General features: G+C 40.9%; 1 long non-coding RNA gene across 1 annotated transcript; it reads right to left on the bottom strand.

Moving 5' to 3' along the window:
- Positions 1 to 6,664: 6,664 nt before the first annotated feature.
- LOC123465421 lies at positions 6,665 to 11,051 on the bottom strand. Its single transcript, XR_006640652.1, has 2 exons — positions 9,915 to 11,051; positions 6,665 to 8,668 (listed from the first exon to the last, which is right to left on the bottom strand). It is a non-coding gene; the product is annotated as an uncharacterized LOC123465421 (long non-coding RNA).
- Positions 11,052 to 12,243: the final 1,192 nt, after the last annotated feature.

Here is a 12,243-nt window from a genome sequence, read left to right as displayed (position 1 = left end):
AGGTAACCAGGTGAGGCCACAGGGGTTAACATTACCAATGTCCAGGCTCCAGTCCAAATGTGGGCTGTGTGCTTACCACTCACCACTCTCCATTTGGGTGGGGTCTGGTTTCTGCAAAACACCTCTGAAATGCATCAGCTGCTTCTTGTTTCTCTGAGGTGTGCTTTTGATTTGTAATTCTACATTTCTACTGATCTTAGAGAGTGTCCCGGAGGGCAAAAAACAACCGTAGCTCACCTGGGAACATAGACACTGGTGACAGCCATTCCTGGGAGCTCCCTCCACCATTTGGACACCTGGACCAGCAAGAGCCATCCTGGAGTTCACCCTCTAGCTCATCCATGCCAAGATCTCATGACTGCTTTATCTGGTCTTTTCTACAACTTTACATCAGATTCTCACCTCTATGATGTGATCCTACCCTAGCCTTTGTCATCATCAGAAGCTACATCATTTTGAAAATTTCTACTCTAGCACTACAGTTCTTCAAGCTCATCATATTACTTCTCCAATTCATTGGCTGCACCACTGTTTCACTTTTCATCTGCCCACTGTTTTCTCCATTTGCCTCCTTACCCAGTACAGAGTCCGTGCATTGATATCATCATAATCACTTTGTAGGGAGAATGATGCCTCCCACAAAGATGTCCACATCCTAATCCCTGAAATCCTGTGAATATTTTAGATTATATGGCAAAGAGAAATTGAGGTTAAAATGGAATTAGGGTTGCTAATCAGCTGACCTTAGAATAAAAGGAGATTATCCTGGTTTAGGCAGATGAGCCCAGTGCAATCACGTTTCCCTCAAAGTGGAAGAGAGGATTGGAAGAGAGAACTGGAGAGATGGCAGCATGAGAAAGACTCAGCCCAATGTTGCTGGCTTTTAAGATGCAGGAGGGGCTGTAAGCAAAGGAACACAGGGAGCTTCTAGAAGCTATTAAGAGAAAAGGCAATGATACAGATTTGCTCCCAGAGTCTCCTGAACGAATGCAAACCTGCTGACACCTTGATTTTAGCCTTGTAAAATACATTTTGGACTTCTGACTTCCAGAACTGTAAGATAAAAAAAACTTGTACTTTAAAGTCACTAGGTTTGTGGTAATTTGTTACATCAGCAATAGGAAACCAATACACTCTCCCTTGTTAGTCAGTCCATTTCCTTTCTCCTCTTAGCTCCCTTTCATATTCACTAGGCAATCCACAGTACTACTTGAACCACATGCTTCTCTGTCTATATTGAAGCAGCTGAAAATACTAAAAATTGTATGGCTGGGCTGACCACAAATTTATGATCACGAGCACACTCAAGACTGCCTAGGGCTTCCCTGGTGGTCCAGTGGTTAAGAATCCACCTTGCAATGCAAGGGACACTGGTTCGATCCCTGGTCTGGGAAGATTACACATGCCATGGAGCTACTAAGCCCGTGTGCCACAACTACTGATCCCACGTGCCACAACTGCTGAGATCATGTGCTGCAACTATTGAAACCTGGGCACCTAGAGTCTGTGCTCCACAGCAAGAGAACTACTGCAATGAGAAGCCCACACATGGCAACAAAGAGTAGCCCTCACTGACCACAACTAGAGAAAGCCACATGCAGCAACAAAGACTGAGCACAGCCAAAAAATAAAATACATAAGTAAATCTTTAAAAAACACAACTGCCTGGCAACCTCACTACACTTCCTCTCTACCTCAAATCTTTGACAACTACACCATGCAACAGCCAGCCCCCTCTGTGTCTTAGCTTCCTCATTTCACATGATTTGCCATCTACTCTACCTTTGTTGCTCATTCTTGGTGCCATGCCTAGGGTCCCAGACCTTCTTAGTGAAAATCGATATTAGTTCCAAAAATCTCAACTTCAAAAATTCTGCACTCTTATTTTTCCAGTCTGGTCCTCTTCTTCTTCTTATGATCCTCAATGATCACCATCTGGTCAAAGTCATGGATCACTTTTCTAATTCTTATCCTTTTTGATCCTTCAGTCACAGCTGTCCATACAATTTACATTCCCACCAAAAGCATACATGGGTTCGCTTTTCTTCACATCCTTGCCGACACTTGTTATTTGTGTTCTTATGGGGATAATCATTCTGACAGGTGTAAAGTGATAGCTCATTGTGGTTTGGATTTGCATTTCTCTCATGATTAGTAACAGAGAAGGCGATGGCACCCCACTCCAGTACTCTTGCCTGGAAAACCCCATGGACGGAGAAGCCTGGTAGGCTGCAGTCCATGGGGTCGCTAAGAGTCGGGCACGACTGAGCGACTTCACTTTCGCTTTTCACTTTCATGCATTGGAGAAGGAAATGGCAACCCACTCCAGTGTTCTTGCCTGGAGAATCCCAGGGACGGGGGAGCCTGGTGGGCTGCCGTCTTTGGGTCGCACAGAGTCAGACACGACTGAAGCGACTTAGCGGCAGCAGCAGCAGCAGCATGATTAGTACTGTTGAACATCTTCTCATGTGCCTGCTAGCCATCTGTTTGTCTTCTATGGAAAAAATGTCTATTCAGGTCTTCTGTCCATATTTTGTTGTTTTTCTTTAAATCGAAATATAGCTGATTTACGGTATTGTGCTAGTTTCAGGTATATAACAAAGTGAACCAGTTATGTGTATACATTTTTCAGATTATTTTCCATTAGAAATTATTACAAGATATTGATTATAGTGCCCTGTGCCATACAGTAAATCCTTGTTGCCTATGTATTTTATGTATAGTAGTTTGTTATTCCCATATTCCTAATTTGTCCCTCTATTCCTTTCTCCTTTGGTAACTGTAAGTTTATTTTTTATGTCTGTGAATCTATTTCTGTTTTGTTTATAGATTCACTTGTATTATATCTTAGATTCCATGCATTAGTGATATCATATAATATTTGTCTCTATATGACTTACTTCACTTAGTATGATATTATCTAGGTCCATCCATGTTGCTGCAAAAGTTGTGCCCATATTTTAATCAGGCTGTTTTTTTGATATGAAGTTATATGAGCTGTTTATGTATACTGGATGTTAACCCCTTATCAGTCATGAAGTGAAGTGAAGTGAAGTCGTTCAGTTGTGTCTGACTCTTTGCAACCCCATGGACTGGTAGGAGCCCTACCAGGCTCCTCCATCCATGGGATTTTCCAGGCAAGAGTACTGGAGTGGGTTGCCAGTTCCTTCTCCAGGGGATCTTCCCGACCCAGGGATCGAACCTGGGTCTCCCTCATTGTAAGCAGAGGTGTTTACTGTCTGAGCCACCAGGGAAGTCTTTAATCAGTCATATAATTTGCAAATGTATTCTCCTATTCTGAGGGTTGTCATTTCATCTTGTTTATGGTTTCCTTTGCTATGCAAAAGCTTTTAAGTTTAAATAGATCCCACTTGTTTATTTTTGCTTTTATTTTCATTACTCTAGGAGGTGGGTCAAAAAACATCTTGGTGTGATTTATGTCAAAGTGTATTTTGCCTATGTTCTATTTTAGGAGTTTTATGGTTTTAGGTCTTCCATTTAAGCCTTTAACCTATTTTGAGTTTGTATTTGCATGTGGTATGAAGAAATGTTTTAATTTTGTTCTTTCACATGTAGGTGTCCAGTTTTCCCAGCACCACTTATTGAAGAGACTGTTTTTTCTCCATTGTATATTCTTGCCTCCTTTGTCATAGATTAATTGACTATAGGTATGTGGCTTTATTTCTGGGCTTTCTGTCCTGTTCTATTGACCTATGTGTCTGTTTTTGTGCCAGTACTATGGTGGTTTGATTACTATAACTTTGTGGTATGGTCTGAAGTCAGGAAGCCTAATTCCTCCAGCTTTGTTCTTTTTTTCTCAAGATTGCTTTGGCTATTTGGGGTATAATTGACTTCTTATCCTCCATGTCTCAGTTCAGTGTCACCTCATCAAAGAGGTCTTCTCTTACCTCAGTTGTTTTCTGTCTCAACACCATGTCCTTTTCCTTCATAGAACTTATTGCCATCTGTACAGATTTGCTTGTCTTCCTCACTGTAAACTCACTGTAAGACAGAAGCCTTATTTGTCTTGTGCAGTGTTGTATTCCCAGCACCCAATACACAGCGTTCACTGAGAAATGGCAGTTGATGAGAAAGAATTAAACTCCTGATGAGAGAATGGAAAAAACAAAGTGATAGCCTACGTTAGCGCCTTGCCCAGGTGCCACCTGCCATTGCAGCTGGCACCAGGAAGTCTCTATGTCATAGGGAAAGTGCAAATTTGGCCAGCCATTCTCAAATGCAGCAGCACATCAGAGTCCCTGGGGATTAAAAAAAAGAATAGTAACATGGCCTCTCCTCCCTGCAATGTCAAGGTTCTGATGTAATCTGAGTGGCTCTGGTAGATATCCTTTGGGCACTATCTCAAGATTGCCACTGGGTGGAGCAGTGGGACTGTGTTTTGGAGTAGAGACGGGGCTCTACTATAGGCAGATTTGTTTTGGGTGTTTGTTGGCAACTCTTACCTCGGATCTTATTCCAGGAGTGTTGGCTTGACAGTGCCTCCAGGAAAGTTCTAGTCCTGGTTTCTTTTCCTTGTCCTTTCAGGTTCACAATAAAAGAAAAAACAAACCCTACCTAACCTTTCCTCACCTCTCCTAACCTGCCCTTACAAAGCTGCAACACCATTCTCTCGCTTCTGCCCTCCATTTTCCTTCCCCCTGCCCACCTTTATTGAGATACAATTGACAGATAACATTGCATAAATTTAAGGTGTTCAACATGATTTGATACATGTATATGTTGTGAAATGACTACTACAATAAAGTTAGTTAATACCTTTTTCACATCACATAGCTACCACTGTTTCTGAGAACATTTAAGACCTATCCTCTAAGCAACCTTCAAGTATTTAATACAACATTGTTAACAATAGCCACCACCTTGTACCCTAGGTAGCCAGAATTTACTCATCTTATAATGGAAACTGTGTATGCTTTCACCAATATCTTCCCATTTTCCCCAGTCCCCAGTCCCTGACAACCACCATTCTACTCTGTCTCTATGCTGTTGCTAAGTGGCTTCAGTCGTGTCCGACTCTGTGTGACCCCATGGACGGCAGCCTACCAGGCTCTGCCATCCCTGGGATTTTCCAGGCAAGATTACTGGAGTGGGTTGCCCTTGCCTTCTCCACTCTGTTTCTATAAGTTTGACTTTTTTTAGATACTACATATAAGTGAGATAATATGGTATTTGTCTTTCACTATCTGACTTATTTCACTTAGCATAATGCCTTCAGTGTCCATCCATCTGTATTGTCATAAATGACAGAATTTCCTTTTTTACGGCTAAATAATATTCCATTGTGTGTGTGTGTGTGTGTGTGTGTGTGTATCACATTTTCTTTGTCCATTCATCCATCAATGGACAATTTGGTTGTTTTCATGTTTTAGTTATTGTGAATAATGCTGCAGTGAACATAGGTGTGGTGTACAGAAATCTCTTCCAGATAGTGACTTCACTTTCTTCAAATGTACCCAACCAGAGGTAAGATTGCTGAATCATATGATAGTTTTATTATATTTTTTATTTTTTGAAGACCCTCCATACTGTATTGTATAGTGGCTGTATCAATTTACAATCCTACCAACAGGGCACAAAGGCATACTGCACTCCACATCCTTAAATAACACTTGATATTTGTTATCTTTTTGATGTTAGCCACTCTATCATGTGTGAGATGATATTTAAATGTGTTTTTGATTTGTGTTTCCCTGATTATTAGTGACGTTGAGCATCTTTTCATATACCCATTAGCAATTTAGATGTGTTTCCTAGAAAAAAAATGTCTATTCAGGTCCTTTGCCTTTTTTTAAATTGGATTATTTGATTTTTGCTATTGAGTTCCTTATATATTTGGGTATTAACTCCTTCCACATATATGGCTTTCAAATATTTTCTCCCACTCTGTAGGTTGCCTTTTCATTTTTTATTATTTCTTTTGCTGTGCACAAGCACTAAAAGTTTGATGTCATCTTATGTGTGTGTGTGCTCAGTCGTGTCCAACTCTTTTTGATCCCTTGGACTGTAGCTTGCCAGGTTCCTCTGTCCATAGCATTTTCCAGGCAAGAATACTAGAGTGGATCGCCATTCCTTCTCCAGGGCATATTCCCCATCTGGGGATTGAACCCATGTCTTTTTTGGCTCCTGCGTTGGCAGGTGGGTTCTTTACCACAGCATCGCCTGGGAAGCCTTACTTGTTGATATTGTCCTACTTATTAATTTTTGGTTTTGTTGTTTGTGCTTTTGGTGTTTTATACAAAAAAAATCACTGCCAAGACTAATGTGAAGGCGATTTTACCTTATGTTTTATTCTTGGAGTTTTGCAGTTTCAGATTTTATATTTAAGCCTTTAATCCATTTTGAATTAATGTTTGTGAGCTGTGTAAGATAGGAGTCTACTTTTATTCTTCTTCATGTGGATATCTAGTTTTCCCATTACCTTTTATTGAAGAGACCATCCTTTCCCCATTGAATATTGTTGGCTCCCTTGTCAAGTATTAGTTGACTGTATACAGGTTGGTTTATTTCTGGCCTCTATTTCTATTCCATTGACCTATTTGTCTGTTTTATGCCAGTGCCATGTTATTTTGATTACTATAGCTTTGTAATATAGTTGGAGATCAGGAAGTGTGATGCCTCCTACTTTGTTCTTTCTCAGGATTGCTTTGGTTATTTGTGATTCCATATGATTGGACTATTTGTCTTATTTCCATGAAAAATGTCATTGGAATTTTAATAGAACTTGCATTGAATCTGTACCTCCACTTTTCTTTCTCTTCTTTTTTTTTTAACCTTTTTTGTTTTCTCTTCCTCTTTTTCTTTCTGGGAACCACTCTGCAACATGGTTTATTTACCTGTAAAATGAGGATAAGAGTAGTATTGTGAAAGTCTAAGGAGATACCACATGCCAAATTGCATTGATCTATCTTCATAAGCCCTCACAATGCTTTGATAATCTGCATAGTAGTGGTAGCTCTTCTGTTTAAGCAAACATGGTTTTATTAATGTTGTTTTTAAGAGCATGTATTATGTAAAGTGAGTTATAGTTGAAAAGTATTTGGGGAGAAAATCTCCACACACCACTCCCCTGCCTTTTGCTATCCATAATTAACCAGCCTCTTAGTTAACTGGATGGGGAAGGGGTGGGGGGTGGGTAACAGAGGGTTAATAAGAGGTATTTTGTTTTCACCTGAAAAGTGGAGATCATAATAGTGCTTACTTTGTAGACTTGTACTAAACGAATTAACATATGCAAAAACTTGAAACAGAACCTGAAACATAAAAAACATGAGTTTTCAGCCTATGATCCCTACCCTCAAACAGTTTAGGTTTCAGTTGGAGAGGTAAGTCTCTTGCAGTAGAAGATCTTTTAACAGTACATGTTACCTCTTATCATTACATACATGGATTGCATGTAGTGTTAGACCCTAAAAGTGCCAATCAGGTAGACTAAACAATAAAAGCACCAAGATCAGAGCAGAAGAAAGTCCTTTGGAGTGGAGTGATCAGAGATGACTTTATGGAAAATGTAGGACTTGGGATAGGCCCCAGAAATATGCCAGGGGGTGAGTAGATGGAGCTAGAGCAATGCAGTGGGGGCAAAAGAACATGGGCTTAGAGACAGAAATGCCTGTAGGGTGGAGGGGGAGGTCAGACCTCTTTGAAATGCATTTAAGGAAGCCCCCTTTCACATGGCCTATTGGTAAAACACCAAACTAAAAAGAGAAACATTTCCTAACATCCAAGAGCTAGCCTAGTACTATCAGTTGGCCTTGGTGTTGGTAGGTGCTGGCCTGGCACTAGTAGCAACACCAAACTAAAGCTTGGTGTTCTGTCGATCCCCCAAAATTTCACAGATTATCAGTATCAGATCAGGCAACTCTGCAACTATGATGGATCAAGACAAATCAAGACTACTCCATAATGTCTGAACCCAGACAAAATACGAACATTGTCCAAACCACAGAAATGACCGAATATTTCTCCTTCCTGACTAATATGAGTGACCACTGCTTCTTTATCAATTAGTCTCATTCTAGTCTGTCCCCCACCCCTGATAAAATTGACTGAGATACTCAATCACAGGACGGCTCTGTTTTCTGATGGCACCCAACCCAGACTGAACCACAGATTCCTTTGACCCTCCCCCAAGTCACTCAACCAAAGCTCAAAGCCTAGAATAAGTTTGTTCGGCACCCTTTTTTTGTTGAGATGCCTCACAGTTCTCCATGGTGTAGATTCTCACTAAGTGACAAACCCACTTTGATCACTGTATGTGTGTTCCTGGGAGTCTTTGGCTAGTGGTGGTGAAGTCCCTAAATCATGTCCGACTCTTGTGACCCCATGGACTGTAGCCTGCAAGGTCCCTCTGTCCATGGAATTCGCCAGGCAAGAATACTGAAGTGAGTTGCCATTTCCTTCTCCAGGGGATCTTCCTGACCCAGGAATTAAACCTGGGTCTCCTGTAGAGCTTCATCAATATATGTATGTTCCTGGGAGTCTTTTGCTAGAGGACATTGATATCATCACTAAAATTATTGAAGTCTATGGATGAAGGTCTGCCACTCAGTTTCATTTCAGGAATTCCCCAGACACATCCAAGAAACGTCTGAAACATTCACAATACAACACAGCATGATAAATGAAATGACAGAAGCAATTGCAGGCTCTGTGGAGACAGAGAAAGACTACTTTTAGTAACAAATCACAACCCCACAATCCAATGTGCATCATACTTCCTTTTGTCCTGATCACACTCCAGTTACAGAGGTGACTCAGCTTCTATCTGCTGTTGTTCCTACACCAACACCTGGGCAGTGTCTTTTCACTTCCCAACAAGACTTTCAGCCACAGCTGGTTTTTCTCTGTAATATCTGGCTACGGGGATACAGGTCCACACTTCAGGGCTCTGCTACTGCTAAGTCACTTCAGTCATGTCCAACTCTGTGCAACCCCATAGACGGCAGCCCAGCAGGCTCCCCCATCCCTGGGATTCTCCAGGCAAGAACACTGGAGTGGGTTGCCCTTTCCTTCTCCAATGCATGAAAGTGAAAAGTGAAACGGAAGTCGCTCAGTCATGTCTGACCCTCAGCGACCCCATGGACTGCAGCCTTCCAGGCTCCTCCATCCATGGGATTTTCCAGGCAAGAGTACTGGAGTGGGTTGCCAGTTCCTTCTCCAGGGGATCTTCCCGACCCAGGGATCGAACCTGGGTCTCCCTCATTGTAAGCAGAGGTGTTTACTGTCTGAGCCACCAGGGAAGTCTTTAATCAGTCATATAATTTGCAAATGTATTCTCCTATTCTGAGGGTTGTCATTTCATCTTGTTTATGGTTTCCTTTGCTATGCAAAAGCTTTTAAGTTTAAATAGATCCCACTTGTTTATTTTTGCTTTTATTTTCATTACTCTAGGAGGTGGGTCAAAAAACATCTTGGTGTGATTTATGTCAAAGTGTATTTTGCCTATGTTCTATTTTAGGAGTTTTATGGTTTTAGGTCTTCCATTTAAGCCTTTAACCTATTTTGAGTTTGTATTTGCATGTGGTATGAAGAAATGTTTTAATTTTGTTCTTTCACATGTAGGTGTCCAGTTTTCCCAGCACCACTTATTGAAGAGACTGTTTTTTCTCCATTGTATATTCTTGCCTCCTTTGTCATAGATTAATTGACTATAGGTATGTGGCTTTATTTCTGGGCTTTCTGTCCTGTTCTATTGACCTATGTGTCTGTTTTTGTGCCAGTACTATGGTGGTTTGATTACTATAACTTTGTGGTATGGTCTGAAGTCAGGAAGCCTAATTCCTCCAGCTTTGTTCTTTTTTTCTCAAGATTGCTTTGGCTATTTGGGGTATAATTGACTTCTTATCCTCCATGTCTCAGTTCAGTGTCACCTCATCAAAGAGGTCTTCTCTTACCTCAGTTGTTTTCTGTCTCAACACCATGTCCTTTTCCTTCATAGAACTTATTGCCATCTGTACAGATTTGCTTGTCTTCCTCACTGTAAACTCACTGTAAGACAGAAGCCTTATTTGTCTTGTGCAGTGTTGTATTCCCAGCACCCAATACACAGCGTTCACTGAGAAATGGCAGTTGATGAGAAAGAATTAAACTCCTGATGAGAGAATGGAAAAAACAAAGTGATAGCCTACGTTAGCGCCTTGCCCAGGTGCCACCTGCCATTGCAGCTGGCACCAGGAAGTCTCTATGTCATAGGGAAAGTGCAAATTTGGCCAGCCATTCTCAAATGCAGCAGCACATCAGAGTCCCTGGGGATTAAAAAAAAGAATAGTAACATGGCCTCTCCTCCCTGCAATGTCAAGGTTCTGATGTAATCTGAGTGGCTCTGGTAGATATCCTTTGGGCACTATCTCAAGATTGCCACTGGGTGGAGCAGTGGGACTGTGTTTTGGAGTAGAGACGGGGCTCTACTATAGGCAGATTTGTTTTGGGTGTTTGTTGGCAACTCTTACCTCGGATCTTATTCCAGGAGTGTTGGCTTGACAGTGCCTCCAGGAAAGTTCTAGTCCTGGTTTCTTTTCCTTGTCCTTTCAGGTTCACAATAAAAGAAAAAACAAACCCTACCTAACCTTTCCTCACCTCTCCTAACCTGCCCTTACAAAGCTGCAACACCATTCTCTCGCTTCTGCCCTCCATTTTCCTTCCCCCTGCCCACCTTTATTGAGATACAATTGACAGATAACATTGCATAAATTTAAGGTGTTCAACATGATTTGATACATGTATATGTTGTGAAATGACTACTACAATAAAGTTAGTTAATACCTTTTTCACATCACATAGCTACCACTGTTTCTGAGAACATTTAAGACCTATCCTCTAAGCAACCTTCAAGTATTTAATACAACATTGTTAACAATAGCCACCACCTTGTACCCTAGGTAGCCAGAATTTACTCATCTTATAATGGAAACTGTGTATGCTTTCACCAATATCTTCCCATTTTCCCCAGTCCCCAGTCCCTGACAACCACCATTCTACTCTGTCTCTATGCTGTTGCTAAGTGGCTTCAGTCGTGTCCGACTCTGTGTGACCCCATGGACGGCAGCCTACCAGGCTCTGCCATCCCTGGGATTTTCCAGGCAAGATTACTGGAGTGGGTTGCCCTTGCCTTCTCCACTCTGTTTCTATAAGTTTGACTTTTTTTAGATACTACATATAAGTGAGATAATATGGTATTTGTCTTTCACTATCTGACTTATTTCACTTAGCATAATGCCTTCAGTGTCCATCCATCTGTATTGTCATAAATGACAGAATTTCCTTTTTTACGGCTAAATAATATTCCATTGTGTGTGTGTGTGTGTGTGTGTGTGTGTATCACATTTTCTTTGTCCATTCATCCATCAATGGACAATTTGGTTGTTTTCATGTTTTAGTTATTGTGAATAATGCTGCAGTGAACATAGGTGTGGTGTACAGAAATCTCTTCCAGATAGTGACTTCACTTTCTTCAAATGTACCCAACCAGAGGTAAGATTGCTGAATCATATGATAGTTTTATTATATTTTTTATTTTTTGAAGACCCTCCATACTGTATTGTATAGTGGCTGTATCAATTTACAATCCTACCAACAGGGCACAAAGGCATACTGCACTCCACATCCTTAAATAACACTTGATATTTGTTATCTTTTTGATGTTAGCCACTCTATCATGTGTGAGATGATATTTAAATGTGTTTTTGATTTGTGTTTCCCTGATTATTAGTGACGTTGAGCATCTTTTCATATACCCATTAGCAATTTAGATGTGTTTCCTAGAAAAAAAATGTCTATTCAGGTCCTTTGCCTTTTTTTAAATTGGATTATTTGATTTTTGCTATTGAGTTCCTTATATATTTGGGTATTAACTCCTTCCACATATATGGCTTTCAAATATTTTCTCCCACTCTGTAGGTTGCCTTTTCATTTTTTATTATTTCTTTTGCTGTGCACAAGCACTAAAAGTTTGATGTCATCTTATGTGTGTGTGTGCTCAGTCGTGTCCAACTCTTTTTGATCCCTTGGACTGTAGCTTGCCAGGTTCCTCTGTCCATAGCATTTTCCAGGCAAGAATACTAGAGTGGATCGCCATTCCTTCTCCAGGGCATATTCCCCATCTGGGGATTGAACCCATGTCTTTTTTGGCTCCTGCGTTGGCAGGTGGGTTCTTTACCACAGCATCGCCTGGGAAGCCTTACTTGTTGATATTGTCCTACTTATTAATTTTTGGTTTTGTTGTTT

This window comes from Bubalus bubalis, chromosome X (genome assembly GCF_019923935.1).
Source record: "Bubalus bubalis isolate 160015118507 breed Murrah chromosome X, NDDB_SH_1, whole genome shotgun sequence".
Lineage (NCBI taxonomy): Eukaryota > Metazoa > Chordata > Mammalia > Artiodactyla > Bovidae > Bubalus > Bubalus bubalis.
Note: the sequence above shows the minus strand (reverse complement) of the source record. Positions and strands in the feature narration are given on the sequence as shown.